Here is a 22,049-nt window from a genome sequence, read left to right as displayed (position 1 = left end):
AGAGGACATGTATGTGGCAGTGGCAAGATGGCAGTTGCAAGGTAGAGGCAGTGGCTGGCAGAATTGGTGGTCCCACATTTACATGTGGCAGATAAAAGCCAGGAGCAACACCTGGGGAGTGACTCCAGTGCAAGGCTAGACCATGCAGCCCAAGGTTCCAGTGCCAGTAAAATAAAGCCTAATAGCTTCTGACTGTGAAAACCAGTGGGGGTTGGGCAGTGGAAGAAACTGCCAGTCTCTCAGGAGAGTTTATTTAGAGGACGCCCACAGTCCTACAATGTACGCAAGCCCACTCACTCTGGGAACCACCACCAGGGAAGCAGGTGGAGGGGGGACCAGTCGCATGGAGGAAGCAAGTAAGTGACTGGAAAAGGGGCCAGTGCCAAGCAAGTGACATTGTTCCCTCTCTGACCTCTCTACCACATACTGTGCCACAAAGTGGTGAAATGGGTCACCCCACAGTGACAAATACCTAAGGCTCCACCCCTTACAATGTAACAGGTGCACCCAGACAGGGAGTCAAAGCAGTTCTATCTAATATACAGAAACAAACACAGGGAGGCTGCCAAAATGAGGAGACAAAGAAATATGGCCCAAATGAAAGAACAGAGCAAAACTCTAGGAAAAAAAAACTAAACAAAATGGAGATAAACAATCTATAAGATGCAGTTCAAAACACTGATTATTAGGATGCTCAAGGAACTCATTGGGTACTTCAACAATGTAGAAAAGACTGAGACAGAAATGAAGGCTACACTAAGTGAAATAAAGAAAAATTTACAGGGAACCAACAGCACAGTGGATGAAGCTAAGAATCATATAAGAAATATAAGGAAGAAAAAAGCATTTGATTAGAAAGCAATAAGGAAAAAAGAATCCAAAAAACAAGCATAGGCTAAGGAACCTCTGGGACAACTTGAAATATACCAACACTCTAATCATAGGAGTGCCAGAGGAGAAGAGAAATAGGAAGAAATCAAAAACTTATTTGAAAAGACAGTGAAAGAAAACTTTCATAATTTGGTGAAGAAAATAGACATACAAGTCCAGGAAGCACAGAGTGTCCCAAACAAGTTGAACCCAAAGAGGACCACACCAAGACACATTGTAATTAAAATGCCAAAGGTGAAAGATAAAGAGAGAATCTTAAAAGCAGCAAGAGAAAAGCAGAGAGTTACTTACAAAGGAGTTCCCATAAGACTGTCAGCTGATTTCTCAAAAGAAGCTTTGCAGGCTAGAAGAGACTGGCAAGAAGTATCCAAAAGGATGAAAAGCAAGGACCTACAGTCTAGATTACTCTATCTAGCAAAGCTATCATTTAGAATGGAAGGGCAGATAAAGTGCTTCCCAGACAAGGTAAAGCTAAAGAGTTCATCATCACCAAGCCCTTATTATATGAAATGTTAAAGGGACACATTTAAGAAAAAGAAGATCAACCTATGAACATTAAAATGGCATTAAGTTCAGAACTATTCTAACTGGTATAATTTCTACAGGGATTCTATCCATTGCACTTCACAGTTAGGTGAAATCAGAGAAAATTTCTTGAACTGTAGCAGTCTGCCACTGCCCGGTGAGGATGACTCTGTCCCGCAGAAGTCTCCAGATCGTGGTTGAAAGAAATAATCTGTCCCAGATACAGTCTTTTGTCTGGGAGGGGAAGGGAAGTGGAAATTTTCTCAAGAGGAGAAGAACTCTGAACTCCCTTTCCTCTTGCTTTTTATTATGTGGGTATACAGTCAGTATATTATGTGGGTATACCAACTAGGCTCAAACACTTCAGTTACTATCAACTTCTATGGATTACAGATATCAACGAAGGAACACAGTGATTGCTTTAAGTTAAAGTCTGCTGGACACTCTAGCATCAGATGATCACCAGGTGCAGATTTTCATAATTTTTTCTGTCTGATATTTTGGACATTTTGTTTATAATAAGCATGAGATATACAGAGCAGAGCAAGCTTCAAAGCATAATATACATTCTTTAAGCCTGATTTCCCACGGGAACCCTCAGTGCAATTATTGGGTCATGCCTGCCTCCAGCTTTCCCGGTTTTCTGGTTGAGACTTATAGGTCTTTTGCAAGGCCTAATTCACCGCGAGGCTACAATTCCTGACACCATACAAAGTGCTCCCCTACATTGAACAAGTTGTTTAGAAAGATGATGAATACAGATTTAAGCAAAGGGAGTAAAGATCTTCTCACTAGGGTAAATGGCTAAAGCATACAGATGTAATGAGAAAGCCAAGTGAGGGACAAGGGCTAAAGGGGATAAATAGAATGTAGGTAAGTTTTCTTTTAATAAGCCTGAAAACTAATGACTTAATGTTTAAACTTTATGTATGACTCTTGAGAACATTTCATTTAAAGTATAACATATTGAGAAAATGATTATCCACTAATCAAATGACAAAATCCAAGAAAAGTATTGCTATATTCAAAGAAATTTGTTAAATCTTTATTAATCTGCCTTGTGTTCTTATAAAATCTAAATGTTCTCACAGCATTTTTTTGGAAGTGTTATTAGAGCTAACATTTATTGGGTTCTTGCTATATTCCACACACTATTCTATATACTCACATATATTTCAGGTAATTTTTGCAACTATTCTATAAGATAAATCTTAATCACCCTTTTCATAGTTCAGGAAATGAGGCACAGAGAAAATAATTAAACTGCTTCAAGGTCACACGACAGGTCAGGATTTTAATCCAAGCTGAGTCTGTCTTTCCTATGCTATGTGGCACCTCTCCTTCAAAATAGTAATGGCAGTCAGACCAACTTTCCCTGTCAATAGACTCATTTGGTGGGAACAAACTTATGCACCAAAAGTGGCAGACACAGAAGGAAGGAGAAAAATGAGGTAGGGAAAATGGTATATTCCTTTAAAATATATAATTACTGGGAAAGTTTTATTAAATAAAAAGGATACTGCTTATGGTAACATCAGATAATTCACTATAAATATCATGTATATACAAGATCTGTCTAGAAGGTATACAGCCATTTAATATGAAAAATAGAGACAGTTATTGAGGAAGACACAAGATACAAGAAACATTGTACATAGGAAATGATGCCTCAGTCCTTTTCAAAGTAGGCACCTTGGAACCTCAAATAGTTCTCCCAATTGCCATCAGCTGCCCCATCATATTTTCCTGAATCTCATCAATGATCTGAAATCTCTTCCCTTTCAAAGGTGATTTTAGTTTTGGGAAAAGCCAGAAGTCACAGGGCGCCAAATCTGGGCTGTAGGGGGGCTGAGTCACCTGGGTGATTTGATGTTTTGCCAAAAAACTCTGCAGGAGACGTGATGCATGAGAGGGCGCATTGTTGTGATGAAGTTGCCAATCATCAGTTGCCCATTCCTGCAGCTTTCTGAATAATCCAAATTGTTTCCACAGAGGAGTGTTCAAGCTTAATACAAAATCTGATGTAGATTTATTGCTCTTCTCACTCAGTCATTTTGAATGCTATGGCCACACGATACACATGCTGACTAGTACAGTGAAGTCATCATTGTTCATGCACATTCCAGTCCACTCTCCTTGGCTGCCAGGTTACATTGATGTCATGTACACCATTCTCCTTATATTAACACTGGCTAGACTTTTCTCTGGACAGACATTGTATGTACATGAAAAAAAGGTGAAAGGGGCTTTGCTCAAGAGAAAAACTATTAGCAAAAGAGTGAAAAGTAACACACCTGCAGTAATACTCTGTTAAATTTAACTGTTTACCCAGAAAAAAACATTTAGCAAAGGAAGACATGTGCAACATTGAGAGCACAGAAAGCCTTAACTCAACAGAGAATTGTGGTGTTATTTTGGCAGAACTGCTTTGAATCTTGCCTCTGCCACTTATCTGTGTGATTTTAGGCAAGACAGTTAACTTTTCTGAGCACTATTTTTTTCTCATCTCCTAAATGCATTTAATGCCATTTCCCTCCTGGAGTTACTGAGGATTAAATGGGATGACCCATATAAAGTCTTCAGTGCAACGTTGGGCATAAGTAGGAGTACAGTAGTGTTAGTTGACCCTTCACCTTTGTAAGCTGATTTATAGGAAGCTGGGTTAAGGTGATACAAAATAAATAAATAAATAAACTAAAAGTAGACTTGCAACTTACGGGTAAATGCAGACAATGTGAAAATAGAAGGGGTTAAGGGCATTCATAGATCTAAGTGAAATACTGGCTAGTGGTTGACATATAGATTTCAAATTCCTTTCAATTTGCTCTTGCTACACCCTCCTACTCCTGCTCTCCCCGTTGAACCTTGACTACTAATCACACTTTTTAGATCTTCCCAAAGAGGGAAGAAAAAAGGGAATTCCAAACAATAGGGACTCGCATGCTTGTCTTAATTGAAATTTGGTGATATGATTCTAAGGTCATCTAAGGACTTTGAAGATTTTTTCCAACCTTGAAAATATAATACGGACCCTGGCTGGTGTGGCTCAATGGATTAGGTGCCAGCTTGTGAACCAAAGGATCGCTGGTTCAATTCAGGGCACATGCCTGGGTTGCAGGCCAGGTCCCCAGTTGCAGGTGGGCATGAGGCAACCACACATTGGTGCTTATCTCCCTCTCTTTTTCCCTCTCTTCCCATTTCTCTAAAAATAAACAAATAAATAAAATATATTTTTAAAAGAAAAAATACAACACTTATGTAAAAACCAATGCTGACTGTGTGCATTTTAACCCCCACAACTATGGTTTTGCTACTAGAGCCTTTGATGCATTTCAATATGGCAGAGCAGTTATTGGGGGGGGGGGCGATTTTAAATTTTAACCCATTTTCCACAACCTTCCTACCTAGTTTTTCTCCCCTCACAATATTTATTTCTTTTTTGTATTGTCAACATAAAGAAAACATCCAAACCTGAAATAATTTTTATGAGTTTACTTGAGTCAAACTGATTATAATTGCTGGGAAGCAAAATGTCAACAGATTCAGAAAGTGCTCTGTAAAATGGCAGTTTTGCACTTTAAAAAAAGTAAGTTACAATCAAAAGAGGAGGCATTAAGTGGGTTATATGAAATCCATTGGTGATAGATTAGAGAGGTGGGAGAAAGCAAAGCAGAGAAACTTCTGGGACTGAATAAAAAAAATAAAATTATAGACATTTACTTCTTTTACACTGGTAGATACCAGATAGTTAGCAATCAATTATTAACATAACAATAACAATGAGGGGATTTGTGGTCTCCTTCTCTGGTGCAGTGCCTGTGCTTTGAGAAGTCCAGAAAAAGGAAATTTGACATTCCAAAGGTATGTTATCATAGATGCAAAAAGACAACAGATAGGTTCAGTTAAGGTAAAGATTGACTTTTGTCAGGGAAGAGCTGAGCCTAGGACATGACTATGTGCTATGACCTGCTTTTAGTTAGAATGTTTTTTTAACTTCAGACCATCCTGTGTGGTTACCCTAGGTCTCAGGCCATCAGGTAGGCCTCAGGTAGGCCTCAGGCCCTTGAGCTTGTCAGGCTTAGCTTGTGGCCCCTTTTCATCCACAGTAGCTTCCTACTAATGTTATGGTTTCATTCATTCATTCATTCATTTAAAAAATACTAGGTGCCCACTAAATTCCAGGTACTCTTCTAGGCACAGGGGACTCAGTAATGAGTAAAATTGAGCCGCTGCTTCCATGGAGACAAAGAAAGGAGACAGAATAAACAAATAGATACATAAAAATATAATTACTGGTAATGGTAAGTGCTACAGAAAACAATAATAGTAATAATAATAATAATAGTAATAATAATAATAAAGCAAGTGGTAGAGAGTCATGGGAGACAGCTACATGCTTTAGCTTCATTTGCATACACTCCCAGATGCCCCAGGCTACAAGATTGTTCCAAGTTTTCTTGTCCTATCCTAGCCACCACTTATAGAGACTGCAGCCAAGATGTGCAAATGCAAGGTATGATGCCCCTACTATCCAGTGCCACTCGATCTTAATTAATCCCATAATCTGATACAAAGGGTGGAAACTTGACAAGAAATGAACATGTGTTAGGTTTGTAATCAAAAGAAAAAAAATCAAGCTTATATAAAAATATCAGAATTTATTACATCAAGATCTAAGAGAGAGTGTTCTCATGCTTTTGATGCTAAAATGCTCTCAATGACTGATGATAAAAGGAGACAGGCATTATTTGGATAAAAAGACAAATGGATAACACAAACTCTGAATACAGATAAAATTTGAGACACGTCTGCATTAAGTCACTCATAGGAGCATCACACATAGAACAAAATTTCCATACTAGGCAAATTCTACAACAGGCTGCAGAGGGAAACAAAGGGAAAGGTCTAGATAATCCACAAAAGTAGATAATTGGCAACCAAATAATTGGTTTTAAATCAACTAATAACTGCTTAACTGAGAATTGAGGCAGTATGAAGTGAAAAGCATGAGTCTCAAAGACAAATCAAGGTTCAAATTCCATCTCTACCCTTTAATGGTTGAGTGACCATGAACAAGTTATTTAATCTTTCTGAGTCTCACTTCCCATATTTCTGAAGTTAAAATATAATGATGCCTACTTGATAGGGTTACTGAAAGGATATATAGAGAATTTTGCTGTATCTGGAACATCGTAACTGTTAAATGAATAGTAGCAATTATTATTAAAAGTTTTCAGCCTCATGACTTCAGTTCAACTTTACTAGTCTTTTAAGATAATGTTAACATTAATATGCTACATAATATAATTTTTTCATTTATGGCCATTCTGACTGGTGTGAGGTGGTAACTCATTGTGGCTTTAATTTGTATCTCTCTGATTGCTAGTGAATGTTGAACATCCTTTCATATGTCTATGGGCCCTCTGTATGTCCTCTTTGGACAACTGTCTGTTCAGGTCCTTTGCCCATTTTTTTAAATTGGATTGTCTGTCTCCCTGATGTTGAGTAGTATGAGTTCTTCATATATTTTGGAGATCAAACCCTTGTCCAAAGTATCATTGGCAAGTATGTTTTCCCATACAATTGGTTACTTTTTCATTATGATGATGTTTTCTTTATCTGTGCACACCTTTTCAGTTTGATGTAGTCACATTTGTTTATTCTTTCCTTTATTTCCCTTGCCCTAGAAGATACATCGATGAAAATATTGCTGCATGGGATATCTGAAATTTTGCTACCTATGTCTCCTCTAGGACTTTTATGATGTTATGGCTTATATTTAAGTCTTTTTTCCACCTTGAGTTTATTCTCTATGGTATAAGTTGGTAGTCTAGTTTCATTTTTTGCATATACCTATCCAGATCTTCCAATACCATTTATTGAAAAGGCTATTTTCTACTCAATTTTATGCTCCTGCCCCCTTTGTCAAATATTAGTTGACCATATAGACCTGGGTTTATTTCTGGGCTCTATTCTGTTCCATTGACCTATGTCTGTTCTTATGCCAGCACCAGACTATTTTGATTACAGTGGCCTTGCAGTATAATTCGATATTAGGTATTGTGATCCCTTCTACTTTGTTCTTCCTTCTCAAGACTGCTGAGGCTATATGGGGTCATTTTTGGTTCCACATAAATTTTTGAAATATTTGTTCTAGATTTGGGAAATATGCCATTGGTATTTTAATAGGGATTGCGTTGAATCTGTAGATTGCTTTTGGTAGTATGGACATTTTAATGATGTTAATTCTTCCAACCCATGAGCATGGTATATGCTTCCACTTATTTGTATCTTCCTTAATTTCATCCTTCAGTGTTCTGTAGTCTTTGAGTACAGGTCTTTTACCTCCTTGGTTTAAGTTCATTCGTAAGTACTTTATTTTTCTTATTGCTATAGTAAATGGGATTTTTTTCCTAGCTTCTGTTCGTGCTGTTTCATTGTCGATGTACAAAAATGCCTTTGGGACTTCTGGCCAAGATGGAGGTCTAGACAGACATGCTGTGTCTCCCTCCACAACTAAGAAGGAATACAACTACCTCAAAACTAGAGACAACCAGAAGTTCCAAAAAAATCAAGCTGCATGGAAGTCCAACAAACAAACATATAGAGAAGAAATACTCATCCAGACAGGTGGGGGGTGGGGGGAGCCCGGGCAGAGAGGATGCGGTGTGGTGGCAGCAGCGGCAGCAGTGGCAGGCCAGTGTAAAGCCAAGTTACACATTTTAAAAAGTGGGGAGGGACGCCTGGGGAGTGTTCCCAGTTCCTGACCAGACCGCGCAGCTCATGCTCATAGTGCCAGGGAAAATCAAGCCTCATTGCTTCTGACTGTGCAAACCAGTGGGGGTTGGGGTGGAGGAAGAAACTGCCGGTCTCTCAAAAGAGTCTGCTTGTTTAAAGGGCCCCCACAGTCCTAGAACGACCACAGACCCACTCACTCTGGGAACAACAGCCAGGGCAACAACTAGAGAGGTGCCAGTCCCATACAGAAGTGAGAGAAGTTCCTGGAAAAGGAGCAACTCCTGAGCAAGCGGCATTGTTCCCTGTGACCCCTCTCCCACATACAGTGCCACAACGTGGTGGAATGGGTCGCCCTGTACTGATGGATACCTAAGGCCCTTACAACATAACAGGAGTGACAATTCCACCTCAGACACAGAGTCAAACAAACACAGGAGTCTGTCAAGGTGAGGAGACAGAGAGGTATGGCCCAAAAAGGGGAACGGATCAAGGTTCCAATGATAGAACTTAACAACAAGAAGATAGCCAACCTAACAGATGAGGAGATAGCCTACCTAACAGGTGCAGAATTCAAAACACTGGTGATAAAGATGCTCACAGGCTTGACAGATATGCTTGAGTACAGCAACGCATCAGGGAAGAAGTGAAGGCTATGCTAATTGAAACGAAACCAATGGTGAAGGGAAGGAAACCAAGGTTCAAATAAATGACTTGGAACATAAGGAAGAAAAAAAACAGTAAACCAGTACAGAAAGAGGAAACAAGAATTGAAAAAAATGAAGAGAGGTTTAGGAACCTCTGGGACAACTTTAAACATGCCAACATCTGAATCATAGGGGTGCCAGAAGGAGAAGAGGAAGAGCAAGAAATGGAAAGCTTATGTGAAAAAATAATGACAGAAAACTTCCCAAATTTGGTGAAGGAAATAGACATACAAGTCCAAGAAGCACAGAGAGTTCCAAACAAGCTAGACTCAAAGAGGGCCACACCAAGACACATCATAATTAAAATGCCAAAGTTTCAAGATAAAGAGAGAATCTTAAAAGCAGAAAGAGAAAAGCAGAGAGTTACCTACAAAGGGGTGCCTATAAGACTGTCAGCTGATTTCTCAAAGAAACTTTAAAGGCAAGAAGGGACTGGCAAGAAGTATTCAATGTGATGAAAAGCAAGGACCAACAACCAAGATTACTCCATCCAGCAAAGCTATCATTTAGAATGGAAGTGCAGATGAAGTGCTTCCCAGACAAGGTAAATCTAAAAGAGTTCATTATCACCAAGCCATTATTGTATGAAATGTTAAAGGGATTTATTTAAAAAAAAGATCAAAACTATGAACACTAAAATGACAACAAACTCACAATTATCAACAACTGAATCTAAAAAGTAAAAACAAAATCCAACTAAGCAAACCAGAATAGGAACAGAATCATTGGTATAGGGATCATTTGGGGGGTTATCAGCTGGGAGTGGGAAGGGAGAGAAATGGGGAAATGATGCAGGGATTAAGAAGCATAATTGGTTGGTACAAAATAGACAGGGGGAAGTTAAGAATAATATAGGAAGGGGTGAATCCAAAGAACTTATATGTACGACCCATGGACATGAACTAAGGGGGGGGGTGGATTGCTGGGAGAAGGGTGGTACTGGGCAGAGGGTAGCAAAGGGGATAAAATTGGGACTACTGTAAGAACATAATTAATAAAATATACTTTAAAAAATACATTTGATTTCTGAATATTGACTTTGTATCCCACTAATTTTCAAATTCACTTATTAGGTTGAGTGGTTTTTTGAGGAGACTATAGGGTTTTCTATGTACACTATCATGTCATTTGCAAATAATGACAGCTTTACCTCCTTCTTTCCTACTTGAATGCCTTTGATTTCTTTTTCTTGTCTGATCGCTGTGGCTAGAACTTCCAATACTAGTGGTGAAAGCGGACACCCTTGTCTTGTTCCTGATTTTAAGGGGAAAACTTTTAGGTTTTGCCCATTGAATATGATGTTGGCTTTAGGTTTCTCATACATGGCCTTTATTATGTTGTGGTATGCTCCCTCTATTCCCACTTTGCTGAGTGTTTTTATCATAAATGGGTACTGTACTTTATCAAATGCTTTTTAAGAAAAGTAGTGTCAGCTCACTTAAAAGATATTATGATATCCAGATAAATCATAATGTTAGAAATCATAATCTTACATCTTAGAAACAAGTAATTACATATACATAGTGTGTGTATATGTACATATATATGTCTTTTAGATCTTTTTATAAATCAACTTATAAAAATGACATCATACTAGTCATACTGTATTATAATTCACTTTGACTTTTTTTAATCCTCATGTATGGATATGTTTATTGAATTAGATAGAGAGGAAGGGGGAGAGAGAGAAAGATCAATATGAGGGATAAATTTCAATTGGTTGCCTCCTGTACACACTTTGGCCAGGAATCAAACCCACAGCCTTGACCAGGAATCAAACCTGAAATCTTTTTGGTATACGGACAGTGCTCCAACCAACTGAGCCACCTGGCCAGGACTGTAATTTACTTTTTAAATTTAATAATGTACAATGACGATCTTCCCAAAACTATTCATCTAAAGGATTGTTTTGAATGGTTGAATTGTATTCCACTGTATAAAGAAACAACTCATATATCCAGTGCCCTATTGGTGAGGATTTAAAATTTCTACAAATTACTAGATGCATGAAAAATATCGTAGGTAATTTTGGTGCACACATTTAATGTTTTTAATATAATTTAATATTTAACAAAATTTTATGTAAAATTTCTTGCCAAAACGATTGTAAAATTTCAAGGTCTTATAATCATATTGCTAAATTACCTGTAGAAAGGAGGTATCAGCTGTCAGGTTATACTCTTATCAGCAGTGTGTGAGTGCTCTTTCCCTACACTCACAATCATGAATTATTATTATCTATAACCTTTGTTAATTTGATAGGTAGAAATATGTTGTTTGAATTCAGTCTTATGTTGATTGGCTACTTGTATTTTTTTTCCCCCTGTAAATTGTTAGTTTAAATCCTTTATATAATTATAAACTGGAGTTTTCATCTTTTTCTTATATATAAAAATTTTTATATATTAAATAACCTTTGTCTATCTCACATGTTACAATTACTTTGCCCAATTTGTCATTCACTTTTTTAAAATTCTTTTATCATATTTTAAAATCAGGTTGAGATATAATTTAGAAAAAGTGAAATTTCTCCTTTTCTATGGATTTTAACAAAAGCATACCATCACCACAACTAAAATAGTTTCAGCACCTTCAAGAAGTACCCTCTTGCGCCCTCTTCTCCCAACTCTTCTCCCTTGTAACCAGTGATTTGTCTCCTGTCCCTATCATCTTGCCCTGTCCAAAATTATACATATGTAGCCTTTTGAATCTTGCTTCGTTCACTTAGCATGATGTATTTAAGATTCATCCATGTATCCGTAATTATTTTCTCATTATTGCTGAATAGTTTTCATTCTATGCATGTCCTCAGTTTTCTATCCACATACAAATTGATGTACATTTTGACTATTTCCAGTTTTCAGTGATTACGAATTTTTTTTAAAATCTCCATAAAAATTAACATAGACATTTTTATGTAGACACATTTTCATTTCCTGTTATTAAACATCTAGGAGCATGGTAAATGTGTATGAAACTTTGTAAGAAATGCCAAACTGTTTTCCAAAGTGCCTGTGTTCAATTTTGCATTCCCATCAGAGTTCTAGTTGAGTATGAGAATTCTGCTTGTTCCACGTTCTTGACAGTATTTGATATTGTCAATTTTGTTTTCTTTTTCCTTTCTTTTTTCTTCATTTTAGCCATTCTAATAAGTATGTAGTGGTATCTCATTGTGGCTTAATTTGCACTTCTCTAATAAATAAGGATGGTGGACATTTTTTCATGTCTTTATTTGTCTTTCTTATATCTCCTTTGGTAGTGTTTTAATCTTTTGCCTATTTTAAAAATGAGGTTGTTTGTTTTCTTATTGTTAAATTATGAATGTCTTTACATATTCTACATGCCAGTTCTTTATCAGATATTTGCTTTACAAATATTTTTTCCCAATCTGTGGCTTATCTTTTCATTCTCCTAACCATATCTTTTTGGAGAACTTAAGTCTTTAATTTTCATTAGGTCAGATTTAAAAGTGGTTTCTTTTATGATTCATACATTTTGTGTTTTACCTAAGAAATATTCTCCTAACCCAATGTTGCAAAGATTTTTTTCCTATATTTTCTTCCAGAAGTTTTATGACTTCAGGTTTCACATTTAGGTGTATAATCCCCTTTCATTTATTTTTGCCTATGGTATAAGTTATGGTCAAGACAATTTTGGGGGGTTGCAAGGGGAGGCATCTGGATGTCCAATTGTTCAAGACTATTTTTTTGAAATAGACTATCTTCTCTAAGTTGAATTTCCTTAGTACCTTTGTAAAAAAATCAGTTAACTATACATGTGTGGATATATTTCTGTACTATATTTCTCCATTTACCTCTGGGTTTATCCATTTGCCAGTACTATATTGCTCTGATTGCTCTCCATTTATAATGTCTTAAAATCAAGTTATGGAAATTCTTCACCCTTGTTCATTTTCAAAATTGTTTTGATTCTCCTAGTGTTTTTGCCTTTTCACATAAAATTTAGAATCAACTTGTAAATTTCTACAAAAATAGCATGCTAGGATCTTATTTGGAACTGTAGAATCTATAACTCAATCTGGGGAGAATATTCATCCTAACAAAATTGTCTTCCAATCTGAGGACATAGTATATCTCTCCATTTACGTAGGTTTTTATTTTTCTCTAATCAGTGTTTGGTAGTTTTCAGCACATATTTTTTACCTTTTTCATGTAGGTATTTCATATTTGTTGGTGCTATTATAAAAGATACTTTGCTTCCTATGTTTATAGTATTTTTACCCTCATATATTTACTTACATATTTTATAAGTAAAAAGCAGTGCTTCATCTGTCCTATATTTTATCACTATTTTTGCCTTTTACCTTTTAATTAAGTTTAGAGCAAAATATTTAAATCTCTTCATTCTTAGTTTCATCTTTTGTATAAATTCTTTATATTTCAAATTATTTTCATCTATTATTTCATTTTATCTTTATGATAACAAAATAACTACAAAAAGGACACGGTTATTCCTCTTCTGTAGCTTATTACAGTGACATCAGAAGGGTGGTTTCTCAAGGTTACACAGTTTGTTTGTGGTATTGTTTAAACTAGAATCTTTAGGTACTTTGGTCCTCTTATAGATTTTACACACCTGGCACTCAAGCAGCACACAGTCTAATAGGAAAAGCATAAATAAATGAAATTAATAAAGCTTCAGTGGTAGCCTAGGAGAAGTACAGTACAGTACTTACCATGTGAGGTGTAGTCAGGTTAGCACTAATTGGGATTCTAAGAGTGTGCCTAGTAGTAGATGTAGTCCATACATCACATGTTAATTTAGTTCCTGATTGAGGCAGAACTTATAAGACTGCATTTTAAGGCTTCTTTTCTGGACTTTCTGATTCTTTTTTCTTTCTTTCTATTAATTGAAGACTCAGAGATTACATGTTGTCATATGACGACTATCAGATGGGATAAGCTGATATTCTATGTGTAAATTCATATATTTCTTAAGTGAAAAATGAAAAACTTCACTGAAAATAACACAAATATAAAATATATTATCATCATGGACAAACTTTTCAAAAAGCTGGCATGTATCAAAATGTAATATACTATTAATTGTACCTATGGAATTCCCAGGAAAGACTATTGGTAAAAATGTATGAATATATATAGAGAGAAATGCAGCTACTATTTACTGTCAGATTGAAATCAGATTAAGCCTTTAAGGAAATGACACATATTTTCCAACCCAGAAAATACTACTATTTATCAAAAGACAGGAAGTAGCAGAGGATTGTGTATCCAGTTTCAGTAAACAAGAGGATATTTCCTCAAGCTAAACACAAATGCTGATCAATGGCCTCATTTAACTTTTCCCAGAATGCCAGTCTAAGGCAAACCTGCCTTCTCTATGACAAAACCTAAACTGTGACTCAAGAGCTAAATGTCGATGGTAAATAAGTCAGAGCTCACAACGATTTAACACAATATTCGTAGTCTTCTGAGGGAAATAGAACTAGCCTTATAAAATATCACAAATCCTATTTTTTCAGAAGATTCTTCCTTGGACCTTTGTTGACCACCCAAAGTGCAAGAAGTCCTCCAGAAAAAAAGGCTTTCCATCTGAGAACTACTGGACCATTCATACATCAACAATTTTAAACAAAATGTAACTGAATTCATTTCAGAGATTTTTAGTTTTGTTTAGGTAGAGAGAAAATATCTTTCTTTCCACTTTTTATAAAAAATAAAATCTAGGAACACGAATTTTATTTAACACACTGTATTTATTCAACTTTGGTCCAAAGAAGGGAAGAATCCAGGTAGAAAAGGAAAGGGATAAAATGGGATAACGAAAGACAAAAAGGAGCCTATTCTCAATAATACATTAAAAAAACTGTTTAACTTGAAACGATTGATTGAGCTGACAAAGGAGCAAAAATGGGGAGAAAGGAAGGTGTTGGAGAAGAGAATATTTGCATGTATGTACAGCCCACAGGGAGGTACACATGGTAATTAGGTAAGGAGACGATAAAGCATAAGTCTAGAAAAAAGTAAAAAGATATGTGAATACGTAGGAAAGAAATAGGTGTTATATATAAATAAGTATGGATGAGTTCACTAGAATCATGTCATATTAGTGGATCCAATTTCCTTCTATAAGAGGGTTATAAAATAATTAGATCAAGGGAATACTTCCATTGATTTGGGATATATCTGACCAACTCCTACTACTTTTAAGAGTTAAAAAAACAAAAATGTAAGTTGGACGTTGGCCAAGGTAGATGGCTGAATAGCTAGTTGAATAACCATACCCAAAGCATATTACTTAACAGATTAATGTCTATTCATTCATTCATTCATTCTCCAATTATAAACTCAGTGAGCAGCTACTATGTTAAGCCTGAGAGATACTAAGAAGACCAATATATGGTCTCACAATCTATGAAAGGAGAAACAGTTCTATCACAAATAACTGTTCAGTAGCTATGAGAGTAATCGACATTAGAGGAAAATCTTTAATGAGAAAACACAGTGCTCTTTGAAAGATTTACCTTACCCAACATTTTTACCAATAATATATCTAATGCTAGAAAAAACTTGTTTATCACTTTAGCAGATATCATAAAACTTAGTAGAGGTGAGGTAACTTCACTGGTAGGTAAAAATAAGAAGTCAAGGCCTGGCTCAGTTGATTGGAGCATCATGCCATACACCAAAAGGTTGCGGGTTCGATCCCCAGTTAGGGCGCAAACAGGAGGCAACAAGTTAGGGTGCTACAGGAAGCAACCAACTGATGTTTCTCTCTCTCTTTCCAACCTCATCTCTCTCTCCCTCCCTTCCTTCCTTCTTCCTCTTTCCGTCTCTCCATCTTCTTCTTTCTCTAAAATCAATAAATGTATCCTCAGGTGAGGTTTTTTTTAAAAAGAGGTCAATAAATTGCAGTGGCTTGAATTATGGGGCTAAAGATAAGGTGAATTAAATATAAACAAGTTCAGAGAGCTATTATACATTTAGTTTAAAAAAAACAACCACATAAATACAGGACCCAGAAGACCTCGCTTGATAGCAGCTAATGTGAAAAGAAGCTGACTCTTAGTCAAACACAAAATGGACTTAGCTTAGCTATAAAATGTAATAAATGAAAACACTTTTGTAATTTGAGGTTGTATTATCAAAGTATTATATCCAAGCCAGGGAGTGTTATGATACTACATTCTGTGCTGGCAACAATGATTCTGCAGTATGGCATGAGGAAACCAGGAGGGATTTTTATATGAAACCCATCCATTTTACATTTTTTTTAATGTAAGAAAGTTACATGTAATGAGGTATGTAATTTTAACAATGAATAGAACAGTGTTATGAAGTCCCAGAGGGTAAAATGGAAGCTAACTTTTCTGTTGGGATTTTATTCTTTGCATAGTACTACCTTATACATTATAATTTATACATTATACATTATAATCTTATTATGATCCTGAGAGTTAGGCAATGCAGGCAAAACCAACTACTACCATTTTATAGGTGAGGAAAGAGGTTCGGAAAGGATGGGGCTTGCCTGAAGTGAAACCAGGAATCAAATTCCAGTTTTCTAACTCCAGACCTGTGCTTTCCACATAATACCATATTCCACCTAGAAGCTTATTTCATCCCAGTATAAGGAAAGCCCTTCTAATAATAAGGGCCAAGAAGAAAAAAAAGACTGCCTCAAAAATTAATGACCTTTCTTTCCCAGAAAAAGGCACACAAGGGCTGGAGGACTTTGTGTTAAGAACGTTTTAGAGGTGACTCATTGAGGAGGTAATTCCCAAATCCACTCCAACACATGTTACCATGGGAAAAGGAAGGAAGGAAGGAGGGAGGAAAGAAGGGAGAAAGAGGGAGAGGGAGTGAGGAAAGGAGGGCAGTTTTGAGATATCCAAGGCATCCATGGAATCCATTCATTCAGCAAAGGTTCACTGACCACTTAATATGTGGTACTAGATTCTGAAACACTTATTAGAACACCAGACTTAAAATAGAAACCTTGGTATTTAGTTCACTCAGTTATCATCCGTGTCCCTTTTTGAGTATAAATATTCCCATATGTTGACTGAGGATTACAAAATCCATCTCAACAATTGTAAGGATTGGATGAGATAATATTTCCAAAATACTAAGCACCTAGTAGGAGCTCAATAAATATTAGTTCCTTTTTCCCCTTTAAGTATGAGACGTGCCTGAAATTCCTTGGAGATAGTTTGTATGAATTGAATATGACAATCAGACAAGATCTAGATATAGAGAAAGAAGAGGGCAAGCAGAACATCTCTTGGTGTTCACGTGATTTAACAGAGGATGACCACACAGGCTTTAGTGTGTAAGAATAGGATGATGTTTTAATTCACAAGCCTGAAGTATGACACTCTCTGAAACTTTATTTCAGCTTGAATTTTCAATCTCAAGTTTGTGTCTTTTCATTGATGTTGCTACATTGTGGAGCAAATTGTGATAGTTTCTTAGTCGCAGATAGAATTGGAGAAAAAGAGATACTTGTCTGCTGGATGTTCTTACAGATAAAAGGGACACATGAATCTTGCTTTATAATAACTTATGCATCCAAAACATTATCCATCTTAGCATACTTATAATCAGAGATAAATAAATCATTTGCCAAAAAATAAGGAATTTTCCACTTAGAAGATTTACCAGCTACACATTTCTATTTTAGATAATTTTGCCAACTTCATGTTCTGGACAGAATTAAAAAACATCAGGAGACAATGGCTCAGCTGATTATGAAAGGTTTTTGGTTTGTACATGAGCTCACCCAGCTATGGAAACAAAGTTTGTAAACAAAAACTTATTCAGCCTTGCTGAGCTGTCTTGCAGAAATAAGACTGAGTAAAGGCTTGTTTTATTTTTTCCTGTTTTGCTTTAATATACAAATTAAATATTTGCCCCATTGTCACTTTAAATCATTAATAAAAACTGAATTCTTATTAAATACAACCTGGTTTACTCACATTCATCTCCTACTATGTACCCACAATAGTAAAAGATACCAAAGAAATGTAAGGAAATCTATGCTGAGATATTTTCCCATGTTAAAAATATATATTTAATATACATAGACAAACATTGTCAAACAGAGACAAACTTGGAGTTAGTGGTATAATGTAAGACAGGTTTCATTAACATTTAGAATATAAAACTATCAGCTGGCTATGGCAAGATGAAATTGTGTAATTGTGTGTCTGTGTATACACACACAGAAGTTTCCAGCCTTCAGAAAAAGCTCTTATTGAGCCATGCAATATCCTACCCAAATAGCTTAAAAATCACATAACGCAAGTTTAACAAGAAATGCAAAAATAGGAATTCACTTTCTAACATACTAAGAACCAAAACAATAATTTTCAACTCTCAAATACCTAGGATTTACATGGGAACATGTTTCTTCCATCACAGACTTCAAAGTCTTAAAACTCCTTGAACAACAACAAAAAAAAAATCAATTCCTTTAAAAATCTCTAAGCAATAACTGCTTAAAAAACTCAAAATAATTAACCACAATCACTGCCACATTTCTTACTTTCATTTTATCCAGATAATGACATTAAATGCAAAAATAATGAATTAGGATGATTTCTAAGGCAAACTTTCTGACAAAAGAGTATAATTTGGACATTAGAATATATTATATATTAGAAAAGAGAGCCTTTTTTTCCCCTGGTATAATTAGGTTATCACTACATGATATCAAAACAACCATCCGAATTAGGTAAGGTGATCTACTCGCTGAGAATTTCCTAATGAGAACCTATAACCCTACAGTAGATACTTGATGGCACTGGGGAGAGGAGAGGAGATGGGGTTATTGCCTGAGTGAAGTCTAAGCCATTGAGAAACCTAAAACATCACCTTAGAGAATATACAAAACACATAAAACATACGCAAAGGGAGCAATAAATGTATGGTCTAAGCATTGGGTTAGTTTAACAAAACAATGTGCTCTGGAATGATCTAGGAAAAGAGCAAGAGTTGGAGCATGGAGAATAGATAGAATTTGGATTACTAGAGACAAAAGCACAGCACACTATTTTGTCTCCCAGGCTGCTAACAAGTGGCTAGGTTCAACTGAGCTGTTATTTTGGTGTTACCAAACCATAGCTTTAGTTTTTCAACAATAAAAACTAGTGAAAAAAGGAGGAGAGAGCAAGGAGAATAAGATATAGAAAAATAAAGGGGAAAATAAATTTCCAGTTAGAAAGGATAATTTGTTAGGCAGACAAAGTATTTCCTCACTAAATGCCCCGGGGTTTATTTAAAGTAATCATCAGAAGAAAATAGCAAACATTTATTAAGCATTTATAACATACCAGACACTATATTATTCCAAGCACTTACATGTATTAATCCTCTAAGAACACTGGGACATAGGAACTCCTTTCACCTACCACCAGGGTTTCTAACAGCCCATGACTCTCTTTACCAGGAACTTTAAATCAGAGATTAATTCCATTCAGTCATATTCAATACTTCCTGTTTTTCTGTATCAAAGAAGTTTGCTTTAGGAAAATAGCCCTGAGCAGATGGCGGAGACTATGTGAAGAGCAGCAGTGACTGAGCTACCTGGTAAAGCTGTGTCCTAGAGTAGTGGTTCTCAACCTCCCTAATGCGGCAACCCTTTAATACAGTTCCTCATGTTATGGTGACCCCCAACCATAAAATTATTTTCATTGTTACTTCATAACTGTAATTTTGCTACTGTTATGAATTGTAATGTAAATATCTGATATGCAGGATGTATTTTCATTGTTACAAATTGAACATAATTAAAGCATAGTGATTAATCACAAAAACAATATGTAATTATGTATGTGTTTTCCTATGGTCTTAGGCAACCCCTGTGAAAGGGTCGTTCGACCCCCAAAGGGGTCGTGACATACAGGTTGAGAACCGCTGTCCTAGAGGCATTGGGGACAGTAAAACCCGGTGACCATGCAGGTGGCAGCCAGGCTGAGAGGTGGACAGGGTAAAGGTAGGGGCCGCAGGAGCGCTGAGATGGTTTCTAGTCCCAGATACAGGTGCGGTGAAAGCTTTCCTCACTGTTGTCCTTTTGATGTTCCAGCGTCTCTGAAGCCAAGCTCGATGTTCCAGGCTGAGAAAGACATAGAGTATGATGATGATGACGCGGCCAGATTTGAGGATGTCACAGAAGATGCTGTTACTGAACCTTTTCAGTGGGTGATTACCACAGAAGATGGTGAAGACGAGACCACTATGGAGTTCGGAGGGTAGGTTGAAAACTAAAAAGGAGATTTTTAAGATGCAGATACCCAGGAAGGAGATAGGGAGTGAGCCATACAATGATGAAGAATTTCAAGGTTATGAAGACAGATACCTCTTCTATATAAAATTAAAGACCCAGTAACAATTGTTGATGTTCCTGCACACTTTCAGAACAGTTGAGAGTTATGTTACCCAGAAATTTTGATGGTGACTGCTCTGCTTCCCTATATCATTGAAAAGAATAAATCAATCGCCTTGCTCAGGCCTAGCTTAACATTCATAGAGAGCTTTTGGAGAGCAGCTTTACCTTAGCAGAAGCCACAAGCACAGGAAAGTTGAATCAGGAGGAGCATATCTACAACCTGGGGTATTCTGGTCAAGTGCACTGAGAGGGGATGCTTATCCAGCTCAGGTTCCTCAAGACAGAACTTACTGACTATCCTGGCCCAGATGGTGAGGACTGTGAGTGATCAAGTGCAACTAAAAGTAACCATGAATGATGAGGACGGGGTATTGGAAAACCTTGGTGAGACCGCAGGGAGAGATGTAAGAGTGAGTTTTGTAGTGGCCACCTTAAGTCTTGAGCAAAGTATGAACTGCCAGACTCCTTGGCCATCCTGTCAGAGATGGAAGATGTCATAGAAGGGACAATGGATACAAAGAACGTTCACTTTCTCGTACAATATGCTGACAAGACTGAATCTGTTAATTTTCAGACCAGTTCTTGGGTACAAAAATTATGCAAGAGGAAGGTGAGCCCTTAAAGTACCTGACACTAAGAGGGCACTACTGTTTATATTTAATGTGCCTGGCTCAGGTGACATTTACCCAAAAGATATGGAGGCTTTGCTACCTCTGATGGACATTGTGGTTTATTCTATTGACAAAGCCCAGAAGTCTCTCAACAGAAAGCAAACAAGAAAACAGATAAGAACAGAGCTCAAGTCAAAGAGAATTTCTTCAAGCTGACGCATGTGCAAAGATAGGAAGTAGCAGTCTCGAGTGAGAAGAAAAGAGCAGAGAAGGAGCAAATCATAAATGAGGAAGATCCTGAGAAACAGCATAGGCTGCAGGGAGCTACCTTGAGGCATGAGCAAAGAAATTGGGAAAGGGGCAAATGAAAATGAAACATATCAAGGTGTAAGCCATGTAGTTATCCAGAGATCTGAGTCCTAATGCCACCTGTAAGCTCTAATTTCACAAAAAACAAAAATATCAGCCATTTCTCAACTTAAAGTTTCAAACACTCCCAATGACTGAGAAATCCTTATTTCATTATCTATTTCTTGTTTGGAGTATTACAGAAGTTATATATAGATACATTGGCAGGACTCTGCTTTAGTAATTTTCTGCCAGATAAGCAAATTGTTTTGATCATTTTATGAAAGGAATGATATATTAAACCCTGTGTAGTTTTTAAATGTTTTTTAAAATATAATGAGTCGTCAGTGCTTTTAGTGTTGTGATATTTGAGGATTGCTTTTTGTTTAAAACTAGGCAGTTGAAATGGCTATAAAAAAATGACTCTAAACCAAGATTCCACAAATAACTCTTGGAACTTCACAATAAACATTGCTTAGTGTTTGTTTGTTTTTTAAGAAAGAAAACAGCTCTTGTTTTCCATGAACAGTATATTCAATCAGTTGAAATGGAAACTTTGTCACAATTAGGAAATTTCCACTGAGTGTCCAATACAAACTTTACATATATATATATATATGCCTTATATATACCTTTAAAAAATATTAGCATTAGAAACAAAGTGTATAAACTTAAAGCTCAGTCTAAGAGACTGGAACAGAGGAAGCACAGAGAGCAATATCAGAAGAAAGCCACTCAAGAATTTAATAAACAAGGCCAATCAGAGTGAGCTAGTGACCTAATGCAAAAATGTATCTCACCAATTCAAAAGAACTTATGCACCCCTATGTTCATTGCAGCACTGTTTACAATAGCTAAGTGC

The 22,049-nt window shown here is 36.5% G+C and overlaps 1 pseudogene; it reads left to right on the top strand.

The window, feature by feature from the left end:
* Positions 1 to 277: 277 nt before the first annotated feature.
* Positions 278 to 21,239, top strand: LOC150018702 (PAT complex subunit CCDC47 pseudogene; annotated as a pseudogene).
* The last annotated feature ends 810 nt before the right edge of the window (positions 21,240 to 22,049 follow it).

The sequence above is a fragment of the Furipterus horrens genome, unplaced genomic scaffold, assembly GCF_987537825.1.
Source record: "Furipterus horrens unplaced genomic scaffold, mFurHor1.1.pri manual_scaffold_2, whole genome shotgun sequence".
Lineage (NCBI taxonomy): Eukaryota > Metazoa > Chordata > Mammalia > Chiroptera > Furipteridae > Furipterus > Furipterus horrens.
Note: the sequence above shows the minus strand (reverse complement) of the source record. Positions and strands in the feature narration are given on the sequence as shown.